This window comes from Lissotriton vulgaris, chromosome 5 (assembly GCF_964263255.1).
Source record: "Lissotriton vulgaris chromosome 5, aLisVul1.2, whole genome shotgun sequence".
Lineage (NCBI taxonomy): Eukaryota > Metazoa > Chordata > Amphibia > Caudata > Salamandridae > Lissotriton > Lissotriton vulgaris.
The window spans coordinates 1858569760-1858593282 of record NC_141693.1 but is presented as its reverse complement, the minus strand read 5'-3'; the positions used below and the strand labels follow the sequence as shown (position 1 = coordinate 1858593282).

Here is a 23523-nt window from a genome sequence, read left to right as displayed (position 1 = left end):
TGAATGATGCTGGGGTGGCGCTGAATGATGCTGTGGTGTTGCTGAGTGGTGCTGTGGTGTTGCTGAGTGGTGCTGTGGTGTTGCTGAGTGGTGCTGTGGTGTTGCTGAGTGGTGCTGTGGTGTTGCTGAGTGGTGCTGTGGTGCTAAATTATTAGCTTTGTCATTTACAATGGCAATAGTTATAACTTTCGCAAATGTGACACCTATAGCATTTGTAATGCAACATGTTTTGTATTTACGTGACTTAGATGTATTGATATTACAAATAATGCTTTTAATTTTTTTTAAATAATTAATACTTAAATAATGTATTTAATTTGTAATGACAATAGATTACATTTTTGTAAATAACTTTTGTGAAGATTATGTTCAGTGTTTTTTATTGTGACGAAAATCCAAGAACAGAAGTGAAATATTAACATCTTTTTGTGATTTGTAATAAAGCGTGAAAGCTTGAAACATTGAAAGAATATATTTGAACCAGTGATGCTGTGGTGGTGGTGAGTGGTGCTGTTGTTGCACTGAATGATCCTGTGGTTGCGCTGAGTGATGCTGTGGTTGCGCTGAGTGATGCTGTGGTTGCGCTGAGTGATGCTGTGGTTGCGCTGAGTGATGCTGTGGTTGCGCTGAGTGATGCTGTGGTTGCGCTGAGTGATGCTGTGGTTGCGCTGAGTGATGCTGTGGTTGCGCTGAGTGATGCTGTGGTTGCGCTGAGTGATGCTGTGGTTGCGCTGAGTGATGCTGTGGTTGCGCTGAGTGATGCTGGGGTTGCGCTGAGTGATGCTGGGGTTGCGCTGAGTGATGCTGGGGTTGCGCTGAGTGATGCTGGGGTTGCGCTGAGTGATGCTGGGGTTGCGCTGAGTGATGCTGGGGTTGCGCTGAGTGATGCTGGGGTTGCGCTGAGTGATGCTGGGGTTGCGCTGAGTGATGCTGGGGTTGCGCTGAGTGATGCTGGGGTTGCGCTGAGTGATGCTGGGGTGGCGCTGAGTGATGCTGGGGTGGCGCTGAGTGATGCTGGGGTGGCGCTGAGTGATGCTGGGGTGGCGCTGAGTGATGCTGGGGTGGCGCTGAGTGATGCTGGGGTGGCGCTGAGTGATGCTGGGGTGGCGCTGAGTGATGCTGGGGTGGCGCTGAGTGATGCTGGGGTGGCGCTGAGTGATGCTGGGGTGGCGCTGAGTGATGCTGGGGTGGCGCTGAGTGATGCTGGGGTGGCGCTGAGTGATGCTGGGGTGGCGCTGAGTGATGCTGGGGTGGCGCTGAGTGATGCTGGGGTGGCGCTGAGTGATGCTGTGGTGGCGCTGAGTGATGCTGTGGTGGCGCTGAGTGATGCTGTGGTGGCGCTGAGTGGTGCTGTGGTGTTGCTGAGTGGTGCTGTGGTGTTGCTGAGTGGTGCTGTGGTGTTGCTGAGTGGTGCTGTGGTGTTGCTGAGTGGTGCTGTGGTGTTGCTGAGTGGTGCTGTGGTGTTGCTGAGTGGTGCTGTGGTGTTGCTGAGTGGTGCTGTGGAGGTGCTGAGTGGTGCTGTGGAGGTGCTGAGTGGTGCTATGGTGGTGCTGAGTGGTGCTATGGTGGTTCTGTGGTGGCGCTGAGGGGTGCTGTGGTAGTGCTGAGTGATGCTGTGTGGGAGATGGGGAGAGGGAGAAAAAGGAGAGGGTAAAGAGAGGAGAGAGAGAGGGGGAGAGAGAGAGGAGGAGAGAGACGGAGACGGGAGAGAGGGAATAGAGGGAGAGGGAAGAGAGGGAGAGGGAAGAGAGGGAGAGGGAAGAGAGGGAGAGGGAAGAGAGGGAGAGGGAAGAGAGGGAGAGGGAAGAGAGGGAGAGGGAAGTGAGGGAGAGGGAAGTGAGGGAGAGAGGGAAAGGGAGAGAGGGTAGAGGGAGAGAGGGAGGTTAAGAAGAGAGGGGGGAGGACGAAGGGGAGAGAGAGGAGAGCAGGCAGATGGGGAGAGGGAGAAAAAGGAGAGCAGGGGGAAGGTAAAGAGAGGGGGAGAGGAGAGAGAGGGGGAGAGGAGAGAGAGGGGGAGAGGAGAGAGAGGGGGAGAGGAGAGAGAGGGGAGAGAGGAGAGAGAGGAGAGAGAGGGGGAGAGGAGAGAGAGAGGGGGGGGAGGAGAGAGAGGGGAGAGAGGAGAGAGGGAGAGGGTGAGAGAGGAGAGAGTGAGAGGGAAGTGAGGGAAAGGGAGAGAGGTATAGTGGCCTGGCTACAGGTGTACCGAGAGCCACCAGAGATGGGGAGCTTTTCCACGAGTTAACGGGTGATCGTCATGATGATTTTATAAATGATGCAACTGGTTTTGAATATTGTGTGGGCTGGCAAGGCAAGTTCATGTAGTTCCATCAGTATAGGGGGGCGTTCTGCCCTAGTCCCTAGATGAGACATGTTGCAGCACGTAAGGTGCCTTTAAGGGGTGTCGGTGTGGAGTCTTGTAAGCATTACCACCATCCTGGGCTGTATAAGTGTCCGCACTATAAATGTTAGAGTACGAAAATGGTGACTGAACCCAGGTGCGCTGCTGCAGAGGAGAAATGTCCCTGTACTTCAACATAGAGATGGAAAGTAATCAAAGAACCTCGTTTTTCCTCTTAAAATCCTGACAAAAACGGGGTGTGATTGAGCAAGACATTTTATCACGTTGAGAGCAATCAAGCAGTTGGCAAAAGGGTCTTGGTCGAAAACAATTTGCAATTTCTGTAGCTATTGAGGAAAAAATCCGAAAGTCAGGGGACATGTGAAGTCCACACAAAGACATAGAAGGCGCATCAAAACTAAAGCGACGATTTGGAGACCAACTGCCCTGATTGCATATATTAAAAACAAAACTCCCATCCACGTATTAAAAAATATGATCTTTAGCACTCCAGCATGATTAGCAAGAAACCATCACACCCACAAACAGAGTTCCCAAATGCACAAACACAAATGCTCCACAGCCACAAAAACGTACTCTGAAACAATGCAGACACAATACTTCAAAAAGACAAAAAAGGAAACCAGCACGTAACGCTTCCTATAGAACTGAATCGAATCGCAGCTGCACAAGCTTTCCAGCACACGCCACGGTAAGGGCAAGCCAGGCTCACATGCGCCAAGTGCAACGCACTTCCTGTCTGACACATTCAAGACGATTCAAAGCAACATGAATTACTGAATGAAACCTCAACAAAAGACATTATTTGCCGCAAATCACGGATTCATTCTTGTTCGGCTGAGCCCTTGATCAGAGATTTTTCAGTTTCAAGAGGACAGGATTTCTTTCTGACAGACTGGAATAAATCAAACCGTTTTTGTTTTTTGTTTTTTTTTAACTCAGAGCTATTTCAGTTTTTTTTTTTACTTTGTTTATATCAGATTATCCAAGTAATGTTATTATTTCTTCCGCAAAGTGTTTACAGGCGCAGAATGGATTTTAATAACAAGTTAAAAAAAAAACAAGCATCAGGTAGCATAAAAGGAGACACGGCCTGGCGGCCGTGAAACTGAAAGTACGGCCTGCCGGCCGTTTATAATTAGGGGATGAGAAATGCACTAGGAGGAGAAATGCAGAGCGCACGCTGAGAAGCTTGTGGGAGGGAGGCTGGGCTGCCTTTGATGTGGTAATGTGAGGCAGGCAGGCGGGCGGCTGGTGGCATTGTGCACGCGCTTTTTAGGGCTTGCCCTTGCGCAATGACCTAAAAAGCGCACATGCACTGCATGGAATCACCAGTGGTTAAACTCTGGCTAAGCCACTATAGAGCTTCGCCAGCTATGCGCAAGCGCATCAGCAGGCGAGCCCTAAAAAGGGGGGAGAGAGTAAGTTGGGGGTAAGTATTACTCCCTACTTGGTCGACATGTTTCGTAAGCAGTCCCCTACTGCTTTACTCATCAGGACCTCTTAACCGCATTGCTGCGGCAGTTTTTCCCGCTGTTTGTGGCAATTTTCGAAAAGCCGCGTTCCATGACGAGCTCAGCTCGTCATCTGCACACGACTACCGTGGCTGATGACGCGCTGAGCTCGTCATCAGCAGCGAAGTGGTTATGATCCCTACTACACTCTATGTTAATCATGTAATATTTAGTATGCCTATCATTGCACAATGGCTGACAGCAAAAATAAGCTGTTCAGCTGACAAAAAAAGGGGTTGTTTAACACCTCAAAAAAGTATTACTAAATTGGTACCTGTAAAGGTAAAGAGGAGACCAAAAACACTAAATCAACAACCATGTGGTTGTTTGATATAACACATCATCATAGTGTGGACTAAAATTATTTTCTTGTCTTATTTCTATAAGCCCAGTGAATGTCAATTACATATTTCATGATATATTTTTCAGTTACTGAGCTCCAGTTTTGCTGATAGTTCTGCCATATCCTCAATTAAATTAATGAGGGTTCTTTACATTAAGAAGTAGACAAAACATTTCATTCAATCACGCATATGTATTAACCCGATATACATGCATACATTCACTCAAAAGCCTTGATTTGCTCGTGTTTGGCATAGTAGATCTGATAGCTATGTTTGTCAGTTGTAAATAATACATAAACTTTCTCTTGATCGCCGAGCCACATGAGCTAACTTTTTTGAGGTGTTAATCAACCCCTTTTCAGGTCGAGTAATTTATTACTCGAAACTATTGTGTTGAAACCAACTCTTAAAACCAAGGGCTTTGGGAGACGGATAATGCACAGTGCATGTGCCCCTGCACGCACTTTACTCCCGAGCCTCGGCATCACACTTCAAAGGAATTCCTTCCGCTCCTTATCTCCTCAGGCACTTAGCGTCTACGTGTGTCTCCCAGGCTCCTCACAGTGTCATATGTCCTCAGGGCATCCCACTTCTAACGTGAATGACCGTCTGCTCCTTGGAATGCTGGCATGGTTGCCCAGTACTGCCTGATCTTCTTCAAAGGCAGCTTGTAACCCGGGCTTCCCTCTGCCTTTGCATTCTGAACTCTTTCTTGGATTTCACACACAGTCCATAGCGCTTCCTTCTACCTTTCACTAGGCGCACACACACACACCACCAGCCATCAGTGCACGCTTTCACCAGGCGCACATACACACCACCAGCCATCAGTGCACGCATTCACCAGGCATACACACCACCGGCCGTCAGTGCACGCTTTCACCAGGCACACACACACACCACCAGCCATCAGTGCACGCTTTCACCAGGCATACACACCACTGGCCCTCAGTTCACACTCTCACCAGGCACAGGCACCATCAGCCATCCGTGCCCGCATTCACTAGGCATACACACCACCGCAGTCAGTGCACGCTTTCACCAGGCACACACACCACCAGCCGTCAGTGCACGCTTTCACCAGGCACACATCACCAGCTCTCAGTGCACGCTTTCACCAGATCCACACACTACCAGCCATCAGTGCACGCTTCCACCAGGCACTCACACCACAAGCCGGACAGGCACACACACCCCACCAGCCATCATTGCATGCTTTCAACCGGCACACACACACCACCAGCCATCAGTGCACGCTTTCACCAGGCATACACCACCAGCCGACAGTGCACGCTTTCACCAGGCACACACACACACACACACCAACAGCCTTCAGTGCACGCTTTCACCAGGCATACACACCACCGGCCGTCAGTGCACCGTCTCACCAGGCACAGACACCATCACTCATCAGTGCACGCTTTCACCAGGCACACACCACCAGCCGCCAGTGCACGCGTTCACCAGGCACACACACACACACCGCCAGACATCAGTGCACGTTTTCACCAGGCATACACACACCGGCCGTCAGTGCACGCTTTCACCAGGCACACACACACACCACCAGTCATCAGTGCACGCTTTCACCGGGCACAAACACCACCAGCCGTCGGTGCACGCTCTCACCAGGCACAAAGACCACCAGCGCACGATTCCTCCAGGCACACACCACCAGATGTCAGTGCACGCTTTAAGCAGGCACACACACCACCAGTCGTCAGTGCGCGCTTTCACCAGGCACACACCACCAGCCATCAGTGCATGCTGCCACCAGGCACACACAGCACCAGCCGGCCAGGCACACACACAGCACCAGCCATCAGTGCATGCTTTCAAAAGGCGCACACACACCACCAGCCAAATCCATGTAAGTCACGTAAATACAACACATTGCATTACAAGTGCTATAGGTGTCACATTTGCAAAAGTTATAACTATTGGCATTGTAAATGATAAAGCTATTAATTTCGCTATTTTCAAAAACAAAACATAAATAAAAAATGTCATTTACAATTCCAATAGCTCAAACTTTCCTAATGCGAGACCTATTGCATTGCAAATGCTTGTTCTTCCCTTTGTTCCCCTCGCTGTCTCCGTGCTCTCTCTGCCCGGTCTTTCCTTCTGTACCCCTGCCTGCCCCCGTGTCTCTGCCCGGTTTTCCCTTCTGTTCCCCTTGCTACCCCCGTGTCTCTGCCCGGTTTTCCCTTCTGTTTCCCTAGCTGCCCCCGTGCCTCTCTGCCCGTTCTGCCTTCTGTTCTTAGCTGACCCTGTATTTCTGTGTTCTGCCTCTGTGCCACTCATTTTTCCGGCATTTCTGTGCCCTTTTGCCGTCTGTCACTCGTTTTTCCCTCGTTTTTGTGTCCCCTTTGCCCTCTGTTTCACTTGTTTTTTGTGCCCTTCTGCGCCACTCGTTTTTTCTTGTTTTTGTGCCCCTTTTGCCTTCTGTTCCACTCCTTTTTTTGTGCCCTTCTGCCCTCTGTTCCACTTGTTTTTTGTGCCCTTTTGCGCCACTCGTTTTCCCCTTGTTTTTGTGCCCTTTTGCCTTCTGTGCCACTCGTTTGTCCCTCGATTTTGTGTCCCTTTTTCCATCTGTTACCTTCGTTGTTCTTGACCACCCTCATCGCTGTGTCCAGATCAGTTGACTGGGGGTGAGTGTTTGATTTGCTCAAACGCTCTGTCCATCATCACCTTTGGTATCGCTTTGTTCGCCCTAAGTTGGCAGGGTATGCCCAGACGTGGGTCCCTTGCTCAATCTACCACTGGATTCAAGATAGCCTGGCTGATGAGGATTATGAATCCGAAACCGGTCCCAGGATGCTTGTTTCCGGCCCAGGGAAGACATGGCTTGGCAGTTCTGGCTGGACTGTTCCCATGAGGCACAGGGTCAGACTAATTTGCATATGGCCATGTCTGAACTGGGGTGGTGGAGTGAGCTAAAGAATGGTGATGGATTAAACCAAGATTAGTTGACTGCGGATGAGTCTTTGATTTGCTCAAACGCTCCGTCCATCATCACCTTTGGTATCGCTTTGTTCGCCCTAAGTTGGCAGGGTATGTCCAGACGTGGTTACCTTGCGCTCTCTACCACTGGATTCAAGATAGCCTGGCTGATGAGGAGCTGCTCCTCCCTCCCGCCTCCCCATATAAGCCCGTCTGCTCCCGTCCGCGCCCAGCACCAGAACCCCTGGCACCCGCCACGACGACCGCCGCCACTACGATGCCAGCACTCTGCACGCTCTCCACTCCGGACGAAGACACACCTGCTTCAAGGCCGCACTGAAACGCACACCCAACCCCTTCACCTGCCGAAACTGCAGCTTCACCAGCCTCAGAGCCGACCAACCACCCCCCAAAAAAGACCCCAAGCCTCTCCGATGCATACTACTAAACACCCGCTCCGCACGCAAGCATGCCGTCGAGCTCTGGGACCTGCTCGTCACAACATCGCCTTCCTGTCAGAGACCTGGTTTAACGACTCCTCCACACCCGACATAGTCATAGCCATCCCAGACGGCTACAAGATCACCCGCAGAGACCGCACCAACGGAGTCGGAGGAGGAATCGCCATCGTCCACAAGAACAGCATCAGGGTCTCGACTAGCACCGACTAATCGCTCAGCACTGCCGAACACATGCATTTCCAGATCCAAACAGACCCTAACTCCACCCTCCGAGGCACCCTCGTCTACCGACCCCCCAGGACCCCGGCCCCCGTTCAGCTACTCCATCGCCGACTTGATCAGCATGCAAGCCCTGACCTCCACAGAATACATCCTCCTCGGAGACCTAAACTTTCACCTTGAGAACAACGACAACAACTTCACAACCCTGATCGATAACCTCGGACTGAAGCAAATTGTCACACCGCCCACACACTCCGCCGGCCACACGCTCGACCCAGTCTTCTCAAGCCTGCACTTCTCCGTCAGCCACACCACTGAACTCCTCTGGAACGACCACCGCTGCATCCACTTAGCCTTCCTGAAGCCCACCACTCACCACCGCACCCAACAGATCCCCCGCCACTGCTGGAGCAAAATCACAGAAGACCAACTACACGCAAACCTCGCTCTCAGCCCACCCACCGAACCCTCCAATATCGACGAAGCTGCCCACAGCCTCAGACGCTGGATCGAGGACTGCGCCAACACCCTCGCCCGGCTGAAGAATCCCCCCACAGAGACACCAGCAAGAGGGCCAGCTGGTTCACCCCAGAACTCCTAGCCTCCAAGCAAGCCTGCCGGAAACTAGAGAAGAAATGTGTGAGAAAGTGGCTCTATATGTATTGGCACGAATTAAGGTACAGTGTGTATAGAGTCCACAATCCCCAGAGGTATAACAGAGGTTAAAGTCAGGTCTGACCTTACTCTCTAAAGTGGTAGCTTTGTCGACCAATAAGGCAGTACCAGAGGACAGTGTAAAGCATTTGTTGTACACACTCAAGGACTGAACTCCAGGTCAATTGCTTTTATATCAAAGATATAGTTGTTTTATTTTTAGAAACAACAGGTATCAAAATATACTGTTCTCAATATGAGAGGTCTCAGACGAGTACTTTGCAGAAAGGCAAACTTTGTAAACACAATAGGTACAGGGGTTGCAGTAGGCAACACAATTCTAAACACAATTTAGGATTGAGCTCAATGGGGTTTCCTATATAAATACATCTGATTACTTTGTAGATTACTCTGGTAGTTCCAGGTCTGGATCCTATATTTAGTCCCGGGATCTAAGCTGAAAACAGTTCAGTAAAAACGTTTTAGTTATTGCAGTGATTTTTAAGGAAGTAAAAGCTATTTTAAAAGTTCACACTTAGAAACTTTTCAATGAAAATTTAGAAATGTTATCCAATGGGAGAAAAGTCAGGTTCTAGTTAAAGTACGATCTCGTTACTTTTGTAATCCAGTACTGAGCGCCTAGGTCCAGCACTGGGGTCTCAACTTAAAACAGGTAAGTAATTACGTTTCAGTATTTGGTATGATTTTTAAAGAATATTTCAAGTTTTCAAAAGTAGACACTTAGAAGAAATTTCACCGAAAAGCACACATTGGATTCCTATGGAGAAAATTCAAGTTACTAGTAACCCGGCTAGGATTACTTTTGCGGTTCAGTACTGGGCTACAAGATGCAGTACTGGCTTCTCTCCTGATCACAGGTGAGTATTTCGGAATTCGTTGATTTTATGGGAATATTTTAAGTTTTCAAAACTTCAAACTTAAAAGATTTTTTGAGTCAATCCAATGGCAGGTTAGTGAGTTAACGGTTTCCAGGTGAGTACTCAACTGGTAAGTTAGGGTTCTGGGCATAGTCTGAGGGGTCCTCCAGGGTCAGGTAAGTACAGTTGGTTAACCCTCAGCGGCACAGGGGCAGCCGGGTGCAAATACCAGACATACCAGACATGGCAATTCCCATCAATGGTTCTCCGAGGAACTCAAAGCACTAAAATTGAAGCCACGCCAATTAGAACGCAATTAGAACGCAATTGGAGGCGTGGTTACTCTAATGCGGACCCTGTTGTACAGCTCCCAACTGAAAGCGTGGTTCATTTTATGTTTGCCTGCCCTGCCTACAAGAAGGCAAGAATAAGATGGCTAAAACCTATCTGTAGTCTACTGGGCCCCCACGAACACAGAGTGTTGCCTTGCGCATTCTGAAAATGGATGCACGGACCCTCCTGGCCTATGGCGTGACCAAATACCTTGGCCGTGCATGGATAGACGGTTTAAATCTCTACGTGTTCCACTTTAAATGAACTACTGTTTTATTATATATTTTTAACTGCTCTGCACGGTTTTTATTGCACTGTCACTTTATATCCTCTTAACTAAATAAGCTGGAATTGATATATCTTATGGCTGCACCAAGTTTCTACCTGAAATAGTCTGCTTGCAGTTTCCTCTAGAAATATGAATTTACTGTTCTTATGGACTGTATATCTTTTATTTTTAGATTATGGATCATGGCTCATCTGATAACTTGTATTTTTATGTTGATTGTATGTTACTGCTTTTAAGATACTTGTTATCGAATAAAGCTACTTTTGACTTGACTTGTTTTGACAAAAAAGTGAAACTAAAGAGGGAATATGAAGGGTAGCCAGGCCCTTTTAGATATTCCTCTATTCACTTGCTGCACAGCTGAGTGAAATGGAAGAAATATGCTCCTAGGTATACTTGCTCTAGAAAATGTAAACCATAGTAGATTAGAATCTGCAAAATCTAAAACTGAAAGGTGGCCAACCAAGTTGACCGTGTTCAAGGCTGCAAATGGATCTAAAAGCAGCATCATGGCTGAGCTGCATCTCTTCCAAAGTGGCTAGACGGATAGATTATGTGCTACGCAGTGAGTGTAAGCCGCCTTTAAATTATCCAGCAAAGTTACATTGGCCCAGCTTTCCCTTTTCATTATTTCTTTTCATATACATTGCAACTCTTTTTTTGATAACCATTATGATGTCCATTTACCCAAATGTGTCATTTAACTCCCCATTTTGATGTTCAACGGGCCCTTCCTTTTGTTTGTATTGCAGATGGCACCCCATCTTGTGTTTTGGATGTGCATTGCACTCCCATTTTGTTGTCTTTGGTCTGTGTTTTTAATACCCTTTTTTTGATGTCCTATGAAACACCCTGCTGGTAGTAGCTTTGCAGCAATAATCACATATTAACGCTCGAATAGTACTCCAGAGGGTGGGTACCATTGTAATGATTGTTTTTGGTCGCTTGTGTGACGCAGAATGTGCCACTAGTATCGCATGACTGGTGGTACTTTCTGAGTTTAGGGTGCTTGCCAGTAGCATGAGGCTAGTTGTGAGAGGAATTGTTTACAATTCTAACATTTGGCAATGCTTATTAGCCATGATCATTTAAAATCCATTAATAGTAAAACAGCTTTTATACTCCATTTACCATAAAATTACACAAACCTCTCTCCTTGCAAATGTGTACCTCCCCCAAGCATGTGTCAAAGCTCTATTTTGCCCTCTTTGGGTATTTTCATATTTGAGAAACCTTTGAAACATATTGGCTGTAATTTAGGCTACAAGGGTACGCTTTGTAAAAGTGTTTTTTTCTGTCAGGAACTGTGGGTTTTACGCTTCTGAATTTCCTGAAGTGAGACTTATGGGAAAATCTTTGTGAATCAGATCGTACGAATGCAGTCTGCTAATGTTACTATCTATGAAAAATATCTAACAATATAGGTGGCAGTACTTGTGTCAAGTAGGGATCTAGTAGTTCATCCTTCCAAAGTTTAAAACTGATTCTTTGTTTTTTTTGTTATCAGATGTACTCCTGAAGAACAGTCATCTCTCTACTGCATATCATTGGATCCCTGCTTTAAAGGATGCAGCCACATCGAAATGCAGTCACAAACCGAAAATAAAGCAGCCAGCCTACAGAAAGTAACATTAACAAACTGGAAGACATGTTTGCAGCAGGAGAGCCAAGTAGTGCCAGTGTGGCAGCAGCAGATCTCCCATATCTGCGTCTCCCACTTTCATGATGTGAGTTGTAGACACATGCAAGTACAGGAACAAGACTGATTTGGGGCTATTGTCTCCAAATCAGATTACGGTTCTGTACTGTGGATTGAGTGTCCATTCATTTATTTGTGCCACTTTTGCTACCATAATGTTCTGTGCATACAGTGTTTGATCATTTCCCTGTGAATGAAATTTAGTTTATCTTGTTTTAGAAAAAACATTACTGTACATAATTGCGTTTTTTGTAGTGACTATTTTAAGGTCCGTATTCTTGAACGTGTATTGTTTCTTCCTTCCAGTATATTCTAAACCTAGATGTTTCAAGGCTGCAAATCTTACACTGTGCATTATATCGCCACCTGGTGTTGGGCTCGGATGATTGCATGTTGTTGTCGTCTTGGAAGAAGTCTTTGTAGTCACAAGGTAGGGGACTCCTCCCTTGGACAATAGTGCACATGGGCATCGGCTCCATCCTTAGATAGTTTTTTTCCGCCACTGGGTTCGGAATAAATTTTTCCGCTCCGGTTCGAAATCTACTTTTCAAGTACTTTGACGCGTAAAAATGTATTCAAACTTCACCAAACTACTTTCGATATAAACATCATCTCAACTCCATCAGCTCGATTCCGGTCGTCGACGCGGCCCGCTGGGCCTATCCACGCCGTGAGGCCTACACATCATGGAACGGATGCCATTCAAAAGATGCCCCAACTGTGCAGCAAAGTTTCCCACACAGTGACCATCACAAGGTGTGTAACCTGTGCTTATCGCCAGAATACGACGAATCCAGCTGCACAACCTGTGCGTCCTTAAGATCCAAGAAAACCATTTGAGATTGGAGGGCCCGTGGACACGACATGCAGAGATCAGCCCCGGAACCGGTGGAGATCTTCGAGAAAGAAGTTCCGCTCATTCCCAAAGAAGTTTCAGACGATCTCCAAATCGTATCAGAGGCAGACGACTCGGATGACTCCATACCATCTGGTTAGCGCATGAGTACTACTGTCCCGACCCCATACCCACCACCCAAATCGAAGGCAAAGGTCAATACTCCGCCTCTGGGGCCCAGTTGCGACCGAAAACACACTTCGAAAGCCCCGCCATCGAGCTAGGCTCCAAAGAAAATACTCAAGCCTTCCAGTAGCTCCTTACCGAGCAAGCTGCATGTGCTGACCCCACCAGCTCCCTCGGCACCGAAACCGAAAGAAGTCTCGGCTCCGAAACAGTCTACTTCAAAAGACAAACTATGGAGCCAGCGTCTGACGCCTCAAAGCCGATGAGACCAGCTTCCAATCCGAAGCCAATATCTTCGGTACCGAAACCTACAAGGCCTGATTCCAATGCGCTCAAGCTCTTGAAATGTATGTAAGTATGTATGTATGTATGTGTGTTCTTATATAGCGCTCGACTTACCCTAGGGCATCTCGGCGCTTGCCTTGGGAACCCGTCATGGCTTTTCCCTGTGAGATAACCCATACTGGGCATCCCCAAGGTGAAAGCCAGGCATCCCGCTGCGGGGAGGCCGTTGTGGAGATTAAGCAAGCTAATGCCCAGAGTTGCAGAGTGTGAACCCGTGATTAGAGTGGGCACCGAAGCGAGAATTATCAAGTCCGTGGACAATTGGTCTCAAGACCCTGCCACGTCGGGAATTGAACCCTGGTCCCGGGTCTGACCTCTGCTTCAGGGTATGCCTCCTCTAACCAGTGAGCCACACTTCTCCACTTCTCTTGAAACAGCCTACGACTCCGAAAACAACACCTTCGGTGCCGAAAATTGGGCCAAAGGACAGCTCCTAAGGCTAAAGACCAGCAGCGACCACGCCCGGAACCGAAAAAATCGGCACTGGCAAAGGTTCTGCAAGGAGAAGAAATTTTCCAACCTGATCCTGTACAAAAGATCTAAATTGACCCAAAGATAGGTCAGGTATCCACTACACCACACAGGAAAAGGTAATTAGACACAGCACCTACACCTGCAGTGCCTGCCAAGAAGAAGGACTCTGCCACATCTCCTATCCACCCTTCTTCTCCTATACTTCCTTCTCCTTCATCTCCTGTAGCTCCTAACAATTCACTTCAGAATCCTCCTGAACACTCTCCTTCTCATTCTTCACCACATACACCTCAGATGAGTATATCATAGGGGGAGGGGTAGACCCAGATGAGCCTTTTCCCTACCCTGTTGATGATCCAGATTGGGAGTACTCAAACCCACAAGATGTGCCAGATATTCCTGACCCACAGTCATATCCATAAAAACCTTCTTCCCCAGAAGACAATATTGGTTTTGGGCACTTACTGAATAGGGCTACCATTTATCATGGGGTCACCATGCATTCAGATGAGGCAGAGGAAGATTTTTTATTAGATACGTTTGAACAATCACAAAGTTCTGTTCAAATTCTTCCTATGATCAAAGGGTTCATCAAACATGCTCCAGAGGTATTTAAAGATCCTGTACGTGCTAGGATCCTAAACCCTAGGATTGAGAAAAAGTACAGGCCTGCTCCTGGTGATACAGCCTACATTAAAGGACTACTACCCATAGATTCCCTAGTTGTCTCAAATGCTAGAAAAAGAGCAAACTCACAGACATCAGGTGAAGCACCACCTCCTGATAAAGAATCTAAGGTGATAGATGCTTCAGGCAAAAGAATAGCTGCATAAGTTACTAATACATGGCGTATAGCTAACACGCAAGCCCTCCTTGCAAGATATGACAGGGCTCATTATGATCACTTAGCAACATTAATGCAACATCTACCTGACCAATATAAGGCGCAGGTAAACAACCTTATACAAGAAGGCAAGTTAATTTCAAATGCCTCAATCAAGTGTGCACTTGATGTAGCAGACACTGCATCTAGAGCGGTAAACACTAGTGTCCTACTTGGACGTCATGCGTGGCTACGCATTTCAGGATTTAAGCAGGAAGTGCAAACTGCAATCTTAAATCAGCCATTCAACCAACATCAATTGTTTGGACCAGAGTTAGACACAGCACATGAGAAAATGAAAAAAAGATACAGATACAGCCAAATCTATGGGAGCTTTGCAATCCACACAAGCTAGAGGCTCCTTTCGTCGCTCCTTCTATAGAGGAGGCTCCAAACAAACTGGAGCAGGCAATACAGCTTCCTTCAAATCCAATACACAGGCATCCTCCAGTAAAGGATATTTTAGAGGAGGCTATAGAGGCAACAACATTAAAGGAAGAGGTCGAGGTAACAACTATAATCGAACCTCTTCCTCCACAAAACAGTGACTTCCATCTGCTCCCCCAACAGCACTCCACTCCTGTGGGGTGCAGACTAACACAGTTCCTACCTGTCTGGAATTCCATCACAACAGATAGGCGGGTAAGACAAAATATCCAGTATGGCTACGGCCTCGAACCTACAGCTACCCCTCCACACAGGCAGCGTCCAATGTCTGCAGAACATCTTTTGCTGCTCAAACAAGAAGTCCTATCACTTCTTAAAAAGAACGCAATAGAAATAGTTCCTTTACAACATCAAGGAACAGGGGTTTACACGCTGTATTTTCTAATACCCAAAAAGGACGGAACTCTAAGACCAATTCTCGACCTCAGGCCCCTCAATCACTATATACACTCAGATCATTTTCATATAATCATTTTACAACAAGTGCTCCCATTGCTGCAACAAGGCGACTTTCTTACAACACTAGATCTAAAAGACGCCTACTTCCACATTCCTATACATCCTTCCCACAGGAAGTGTCTAAGGTTTGTACTACAAGGGCAGCATTATCAATTCAAAGTCCTTCCATTCGGGGTAACAATTGCGCCAAGAGTGTTCACAAAGTGCCTAGCAGTAGTAACAGCACATCTCAGAAGACAACAGATCCATGTCTTCCCTTATCTAGAGGATTGTCTCATAAAGGCCAAGTCATTCAATCCGTGTGTCCAACACACAAATCAGACAATTCAAACATTGCACAACTTAGGGTTAACAATCAACTACATCAAGTCGCTCCTACAGCCCTCTCATGTGCATCAATATTTAGGGGCTACAATAAACGCATCTACAGCTGTAGCGTATCCCAGTCCAGCAAGGATACAGAGCATTCAAGCCTTAGTCACAAAGTTCCAACATCAACACTCTCTCCCAGCCAGAGTGTTTATGAGACTAATCGGCATGATGGCAAATAGAAAAGATCGCCCTGCCAAACTTGATAAATGGTGGTCCCAGGTGGGATCCAGTTTAGATTAAAGGGGGAGCAATATCCAATGGATATCCGAGACCAGGGGAGCAATTAGACCACAATCAAATCATTCTTTATGAAAGATATGTTTTTTCAAATTATTTTATTTAGTTTAGTGCATATAGTCATCTTAGCAAGATAGTCAGAATAAGGTGGGTACAAAAGTTAATAAAATCAGCAGTACAGTTCATCATTTCATGGATGGAGATAAGTTAATGAGAGATAATACATATAAAAAAGATAATTTATATACAGTGTTCCATTCACTCCAAGGGGTAAAGGCAGGGGGCTCAACAGGCACTCATATCAAGCAAAAATCATTCATACTCTGACATGTTCAGTCACTTCATACGTGTAATTCATAAAGGCCTGCAGCAGAAAAAAGGTGGAATTAAGGTTGCATGGACGCAGGTGCAGCTTGAGGAAGGCAAGAAGTTGGAAGCTGGTTGCCGTTCCTGATGGTAATGCCGTAATAACGCCAACGCGCGTTTCGGTGTGGAGCACCTTCGTCAGGGCTGGCAAAGATGAGGGAGGAGGGGAACACACAGGCTGCGGTAAAGGAAGATCGTGGTTTTAGAAGGAATGGTCCTTTCTGAGGGATCGAGGAGAGAAGAGGCGAGAGTTCCCGGTATAATAGAGGGCACTGGTAAACTGATAGGTGGAGAATCGCCAGCGAGATTTTAGATAAATTCGTTCAGGCTACGTTTTCAATGTGGAGGCTTCCAGTAATAGAAGTGCACTGGGTGTGCTCACGTGTGCGCTACCACGTCTGGATATTGGATGAGCTGGGGAATCAAGATGTGAGCCGTTTCTTCTACAGAATGTAGTTCAAGTTGCCAGAGAGGAATCGAGAGGCAGCATGCGACTCGTCCCAGGGCGCGTGTAAATAGCATTAAGGCATATTGGCTCAGGACGGGAACCCAGTTCTTGGTCGATATCTGAGGGATTCAGATCCACAACGTGGAGCGTTACGGTCCGGAAGGGGCTCGCAGAATCAGGAAACCCTGGGACATCCATGATGGCATCTTGCATCTTCTTTGTACCATATGCAAGACTGCAAATGCGTCCGTTAGAGGTATGTATAGCACAACAGCGGAACCAGGCTCAAGAACAACTAACAGACCTGATGTTGGTAGACAGCCGCACAAATCGCTCTCTGCAGTGGTGGAACACCAAACACTTGACAAAAGGGCGGTCGTTCCTCGAACCTGTTCCACAAATAGTAGTTACAGCAGACACATCTCTCACAGGATGGGGATCCCATCTCCTACTTCATACAACTCAAGGGCAATGGACCAATCTACAAAAATCGTTCCATATCAATCACCTAGAGCTGCTAGCAATATTCTTAGCACTCAAAACATTACAAGTACAAAACAAAGCTGTCTTAATCCGGACGGACAACATGACAGCTATGTACTATATACAAAAACAGGGGGGGGGGGACACACTCTACAGCTGTCCCAGCTTGCACAGAACATTTGGAGATGTGCCATTCCACAAAACATATATCTGTTAGCAGAACACCTTCCAGGAGTTCACAATCAGATAGCAGATCTGTTATGTCGACAGACACAACAAATTCACGAATGGGAACTACATCCTCAAGTTCTTCAACCATTCTTTCACAAGTGGGGTCATCCAGATATAGATCTGTTCGCCACACACGAAAACACAAAATGCCCAACCTTCGCCGCCAGGTTTCCACACCCGCTGTCCAAGGGCAATGCGATATGGATGAACTAGTCAGGCAGATTTGCGTACGCTTTTCCGCCACTACCACTAATATCACTAATAGTGCGCAAGCTACGACAACAGTCGCTCAAACTGATTTTAGTAGCTCCCACATGGGCACGCCAACAGTGGTATACAACTCTGCTAGAACTATCCCTAGATCCAAACCAAAAGCTACGTCTGACACCATCCCTGCTACCGCAGAACCATGGAAACATCAGACATCCAGACCCAAGTCAACTGAATCTGGCGATCTGGCTCCTGAGGTCTTAGAGTTTGGTTATCTTATCCTACCACCAGACTGTATGAATATCATTAAAGAAGCCAGGAGACCTACTACTAGAGCTTGCTATGCTGCTAAATGGAAAATATTTTTATTTTAATTTTATTTTTAATAAAAAAATAAATAAATAAATAAAATAAAAAATATTTGCCATTTACTGCAACAATAACCAAATTGATCCCCTAGATGCTTCCATCCAAAATATCATTTGTTACCTTCTACATTTACAAAGATGTAATTTGGCATATTCATCTATATGCCTACATCTGGCAGCAATTGCAGCATATTTACAAAATAGACATCTGTCTCTATTTAGAGGGCCTGCTACTAAAGCATTTATGGAAGGATTAAAAAGAATCATGTAGTTACCAGTGTTTTTCCAAAACCCAGACTCTTTAGCAGAAAGAGCTCTACACACTAGACGTTAAGAGCTCTCCTCTATTATATAGATATGACCAAATCCTTTCGCAAAACAAAGCAATTGTTTGTAGCTTTCTCTCCACCACATAAAGGCAACCCCATCTCTAAAGCTGGAATTGCAAGGTGGATTGTAAAATGTATACAAATATGCTATCAAAAAGCAAAACTTACATTAACAGTTCCTCCTAGGGCGCACTCCAAACGCAAACAAGGAGCCTCCATGGCTTTCTTAGGGAACATTCCCCTAGAAGACATTTGCAAGGCCGCAACATGGTCTACAACACACACCTTCACTAAACACTATTGTGTTGATGTGCAAGCTAAGCAGCAAGCTGCAGTAGGCCAAGCTGTCCTCAAAACCCTCTTTCAAACTACTGCAACAGATACAGGTGACCACTGCTAAGGGGAGACACTACTGTACAATCTATGCACAGTGTAAGATCTGCAGCTCATATGCCTCGAACGGAAAATGCTACTTATCAGTATGCATCTGTTCTTGGCATGTAGAGCTGCAGATTCTTACACGCCCTCCCGCCTCCCCAGTTCTATCTTAATTAGATATAAACGCCTGGACATCCTTTCTTCTTTCTACAAACTCCATCATTTCCCATCATGGCGAAAAACAATCTAAGGATGGAGCCGATGCCCATGCGCACTATCGTCCAAGGGAGGAGTCACTTATCTCGTGACTACAAAGACTTCTTCCAAGACGACAACAACATGCAATCATCCGAGCCCAACACTAGGTGGCGATCTAATGCACAGTGTAAGAATCTACAGCATTACATGCCAAGAACAGATGCATACTGGTAAGTAGCATTTTCCTTATGTAACCTTTTATCAATATACTACATCGTTATCGGTCTTTGTTGAATACTTCTAATTTCTCTTTGAAATGTTACGCTATTAACTAAATAAATAGAAAATGTCACATCTGAATATATTGGTAACTTTATTGCAAGGGCAAATGAAGCTATTGATCAAGGCATTATTCTTCTGGAGCGCAGAGTTTCTCAAGATCTAGCTCTGGCTAGTTGCTCATCTTTGGGACCTCTCGCATTAGCTAGAACCCCAGCACAAGCTCAGGAAGCAGTTTCTCTGGTAGATGTCCAGGCAGAAGTACATAGTATGCCAAACATAGTTGACCTGTCAGCGTTGCAACTTCTGTTGGATCCACAATTAAGTTTGGCCTTAGAAAGGTCCCCAGAATTAGTTATTAACCTTACGCCTGATGATATGATACAAGCAACAGGCAGTCAAGGGGTAGGAGGGAGGGTGCTATACAGAAACAAAAGAACCAGGCAAAGGCGCCAAAGGTTAAGGAGAAATGTGTGTCAAAGAAAAAGTATGTGAAAGGGTTAGATCACCCGCAAAGAATGGCAATGGGAAATCGCACCCAGATGTGACAAACGAAGTTCTGGATACAAAGTGTAGAGGGTTTGGGTACGCGGGGGGGGAATATGTAACCACTGCGATGACAATAGTAAATTGTTAGCAAAAATTGGGGAGCTTTTTAATATCTATTTGTCCCCAATAGAGACTAGACTCGTACATATGGAAAAACAACTGACCGAATTGAGCGCCCTCTCCAAAAATGCACCCATAGATACACATCATCATGGGGCAATAACTGCTGGGGGGGCAAAACCTAGAAACACCAAACAGGTGTTTCTAGGTTACCTAAGAAAACGACTACAAGTAGCAAATATAAACGCTAAGCCAAAGACCCCGGTAGCTCAAGTCAATAAAACAGCAGTTAAATCAGTAAACTCTGCTGTGCCTACCAGGCATAAAGATAGCCCACCTAAGGCCTCTCCAACACTCTCTACAAGGGATTTGAAGAGGGGAGCAAAAGAGAGTAGACCCATAGTTAATTTGCCCCCAGAAGCAAGTCCACTAGTAGTAGTTATGACAAGGGTTCCAGAGGTGGCGGACCATATAGATGAATCCAGTTGGTCACTAAAGAACAAAGTCCAACACTGGCTTAACTCCAACCGACCCCTACCCCTTCATTGCTCAAGTAGGATCCTAATGGTGCGCAGAGTCTTCTGGGTGGGAGAAGAGTGGAAAACTACCCAGGGTGACTGTGTCATAATTAATTTTGAGGACCCATGTACGGTAGATTACATATGTTCTTGGAGAACGCAAGGGCGTCATGAACGTATTGAAACCAAACTACTCTCCTTCTTTTATCCCCTTAGGAGTCATGTGAGGCCAGGTTATGACAGAAATTGGAGCAGAATGGGCTAAGGAGATTGGGGAGGAGACTGGGTAGGGAACCAGGACAGAGACGGAGCATTTATGGAAAACTTTATAGGGATTCCGACCGCCAACAGGTACAACTGCCTGGAGATGGTCGACTGACAGACAGTAACCATGAGCCCCCCAGAGATTGGGGGGGCTCCACAGAAGAGGTAATCAGATGCCTAACAGTCATTTGATGCTTATCCCGGAGCGCCCATCAATCACACGGATAAAAAGTAAGGAGACTATAGTGATTGAAAGCACTGGGGTTGGTAAGGTTAGCGCTCTACCTAAAGAAAGAGTTTTAAACGAGGGGACCACAAATGAGAATTTTGGAAAAGCTTGCCTAAATATAACAACTAAGACTGACCTTGAGATCCTCAGTTGGAACTTTGCAGGGCTGGAACCAAGATTATCGGACCCGGATTGGTTAAAGATACTATCTGATAAAGACATAATAATGTTCCAGGAAACATGGGCCACTACAGATCTCCATATATATGGCTTTTATTGCAATAGTATAACTGCAACAAAACCTGATTTCGGTCGGCCTATGGGTGGGTTACTAACTGGTATTAGGATAACTGCAGGTGGCAGTATTAAGACAATGCCAACTAAAAGTCCTAATATCCAGATTATTGAATACAAAAGAAAGGTCCCTTTTTACGTGATTAATTTTTATAATAATGATTTGTATTCAATCCCAAACAAAAACATTATAGAACTTTTTAAATTTCTGTCTGACGCTATTGAGTCACCAGATAAAAGTATGGGTAAAAGGATAATCCTAGCTGGGGATTTTAATGCTAAGATTCCAAATCCGGATTTAAATATGGGAAACACTCAAATTGATCGAGCATCAAAATGGGGCTTGGAATTGGACTTCTTCATTTGTGAGCATATCCTAACTAATATTATGGATGTAAGACCTACCCCCACAATTAATTATGTCCCGACATTTAGAGGCAGAGACTATTCCACAACTATTGATTACATTTTCATGTCACCCGAGCTCATTGATTGCCTTACAATGGCTAAGGTATTAGAGACTGCCTTTGGGGATCACAATGCACTAGTAGCAAATATTAGACTGGGGTCTTCCCCAGCATTTGCCCGCACACCTGGGGCCAGAGATATAACCCCCGTTACAAACAATTTAAGACTGAAATGGAGGGGCTTTGATTGTGGAAGCATAATCGCGCAGGTTACAAATAAGCACCAACATCTGATTGATTCATGCACACTATCAGATGGGAATAATTTTAGAGTAATCACAGACTTTACCAATCTGTGTACAGTTATAAAGACACTCCTAACTGTCCCTAACCATAGAAAAGATATTTACCCCAAGTGATTTGACAGTAATTGTTCAACTGCCAACAGGGCTTTACGTAAGGCACTGAATGTAAAACCTAGATGCCAAATGGAGGTTAGGGAGGTGAGAAAGAAGTAAAAATCCATAATAGGGGAACATAAGGTAATTATTCTGTCAGAGCGCTGGGAGGAGTTATCGAATTCAGCAGCAGGGAAGAATGGAACGGTTTTTTGGTCCGCAGTAAAAAATATGCGTAACATGGGAACTCAAATGTCAGCAATAAGCTGTACCATTCCGAGTAACCAGTGGGAAGATCACTTTTCCAAAGTGTATGCAACATCACCAAATGTTAGTAGCAACTATATACCAGGCCAATTGTGCCCTTTAGAGATCAGCTTAGGTGAGGTGATCGCGGCTATCAAACAAAGCCTTGGCAATTAAAGCCCCTGGGCCAGATGGCCTCCCGATAGACATCATTAAATGGAAACCTGAACTTTAGGCACCTATTTTAAAAAATGATTTTTTTTTTTAAACCTTTATTTATGAAATGCACAGTACACAGCGTCTGCCTACAACCCCTCAGAGCCGGCCGCCATGACACATATGGAAAGAATAAAGCAGGACAGTACACTGTTAAGACAATCACTGAGCGCACATTCTAGTGTGGAGCATAAAACCGTACTGAGAGGATATTAAAGGTTTAATTTTATGATTTTGTCGAAGAAAAACAACAACACACAAACACATGGTATCATACTGGCAAGGGTCATAAGGGGGGGGAGGAGAAAAGGAGTAAATATAGGAAAGGCACAAATCTGGCAAGGGGGGGCGATCATGAAGGAAGAGAGAATACAGATGATATGGAAAACAGGAAACGGAACGCCAATCATGGGGAGGAGGGGACAGGAACCTCGTAATCAAGCGGAGGGGAACAAATATCGCCACGGTATGAATTCCACTGTGCCCAAACCTTGGACCATTTCCTGGGACGACCCCGTGCCTCATACACCGTCTTTTCTCGAAACATGCACCAGTCCATGTTATCCTTCCAGGCACTGAGCCGTGGTGGTCTGGCGGAGCCCCAGAGCTGAGCTATGGCCCTCTTGGCAACCATGTTGCCCAGAGTGACCCAGAACGTCTGAGCAGCAGTACAATCCGTAGGCTCCCACACATTAAGCAAGCAACTCCGTGCCTCAGGAAGGAGGGGGACTCCAGTGACACGTCCCATCACATCGTGCACCCTGGACCAGAAGGCCGAGACAATCGGACATTCCCACAGAACATGGAGAAAAGTACCATCCATACCACACCCACGCCTACACCGTCCATCCGTCACAAGCCCCATTCGCACCAGTCGCATACCAGTTACATACACACGGTGGAGGATCTTTAGCTGGACAAAACAAAGCCGAGCCGGAATAGCCACCTCCTATGGGGAGGAAACAGCCGACTGCCAGTCCTCATCGTCTAGCTCAAGCCCGTCAGCTGTCCAGGAAGCACGAAGTTTCCCCAGCTGGTCAGCCCTGTTGTTAATGAGCTTCTTATATATTAAGGAAATCGTACTATCGGGGATGTGACCGTCTAGGATACGATCTTCC

The 23523-nt window shown here is 46.2% G+C and overlaps 1 protein-coding gene across 2 annotated transcripts in view; it reads left to right on the top strand.

Annotated features, from left to right (window-relative positions):
* The window catches only part of MED1 (mediator complex subunit 1), a 459486-nt gene that overhangs the window by 31560 nt on the left and 404403 nt on the right, over positions 1 to 23523 (top strand). For both annotated transcript variants that reach the window (XM_086924345.1, XM_086924344.1), the window contains exon 2: positions 11505 to 11724. The gene's annotated coding sequence lies outside the window, so the exon portion shown is untranslated. The remainder of the gene's footprint in view (positions 1 to 11504; positions 11725 to 23523) is intronic.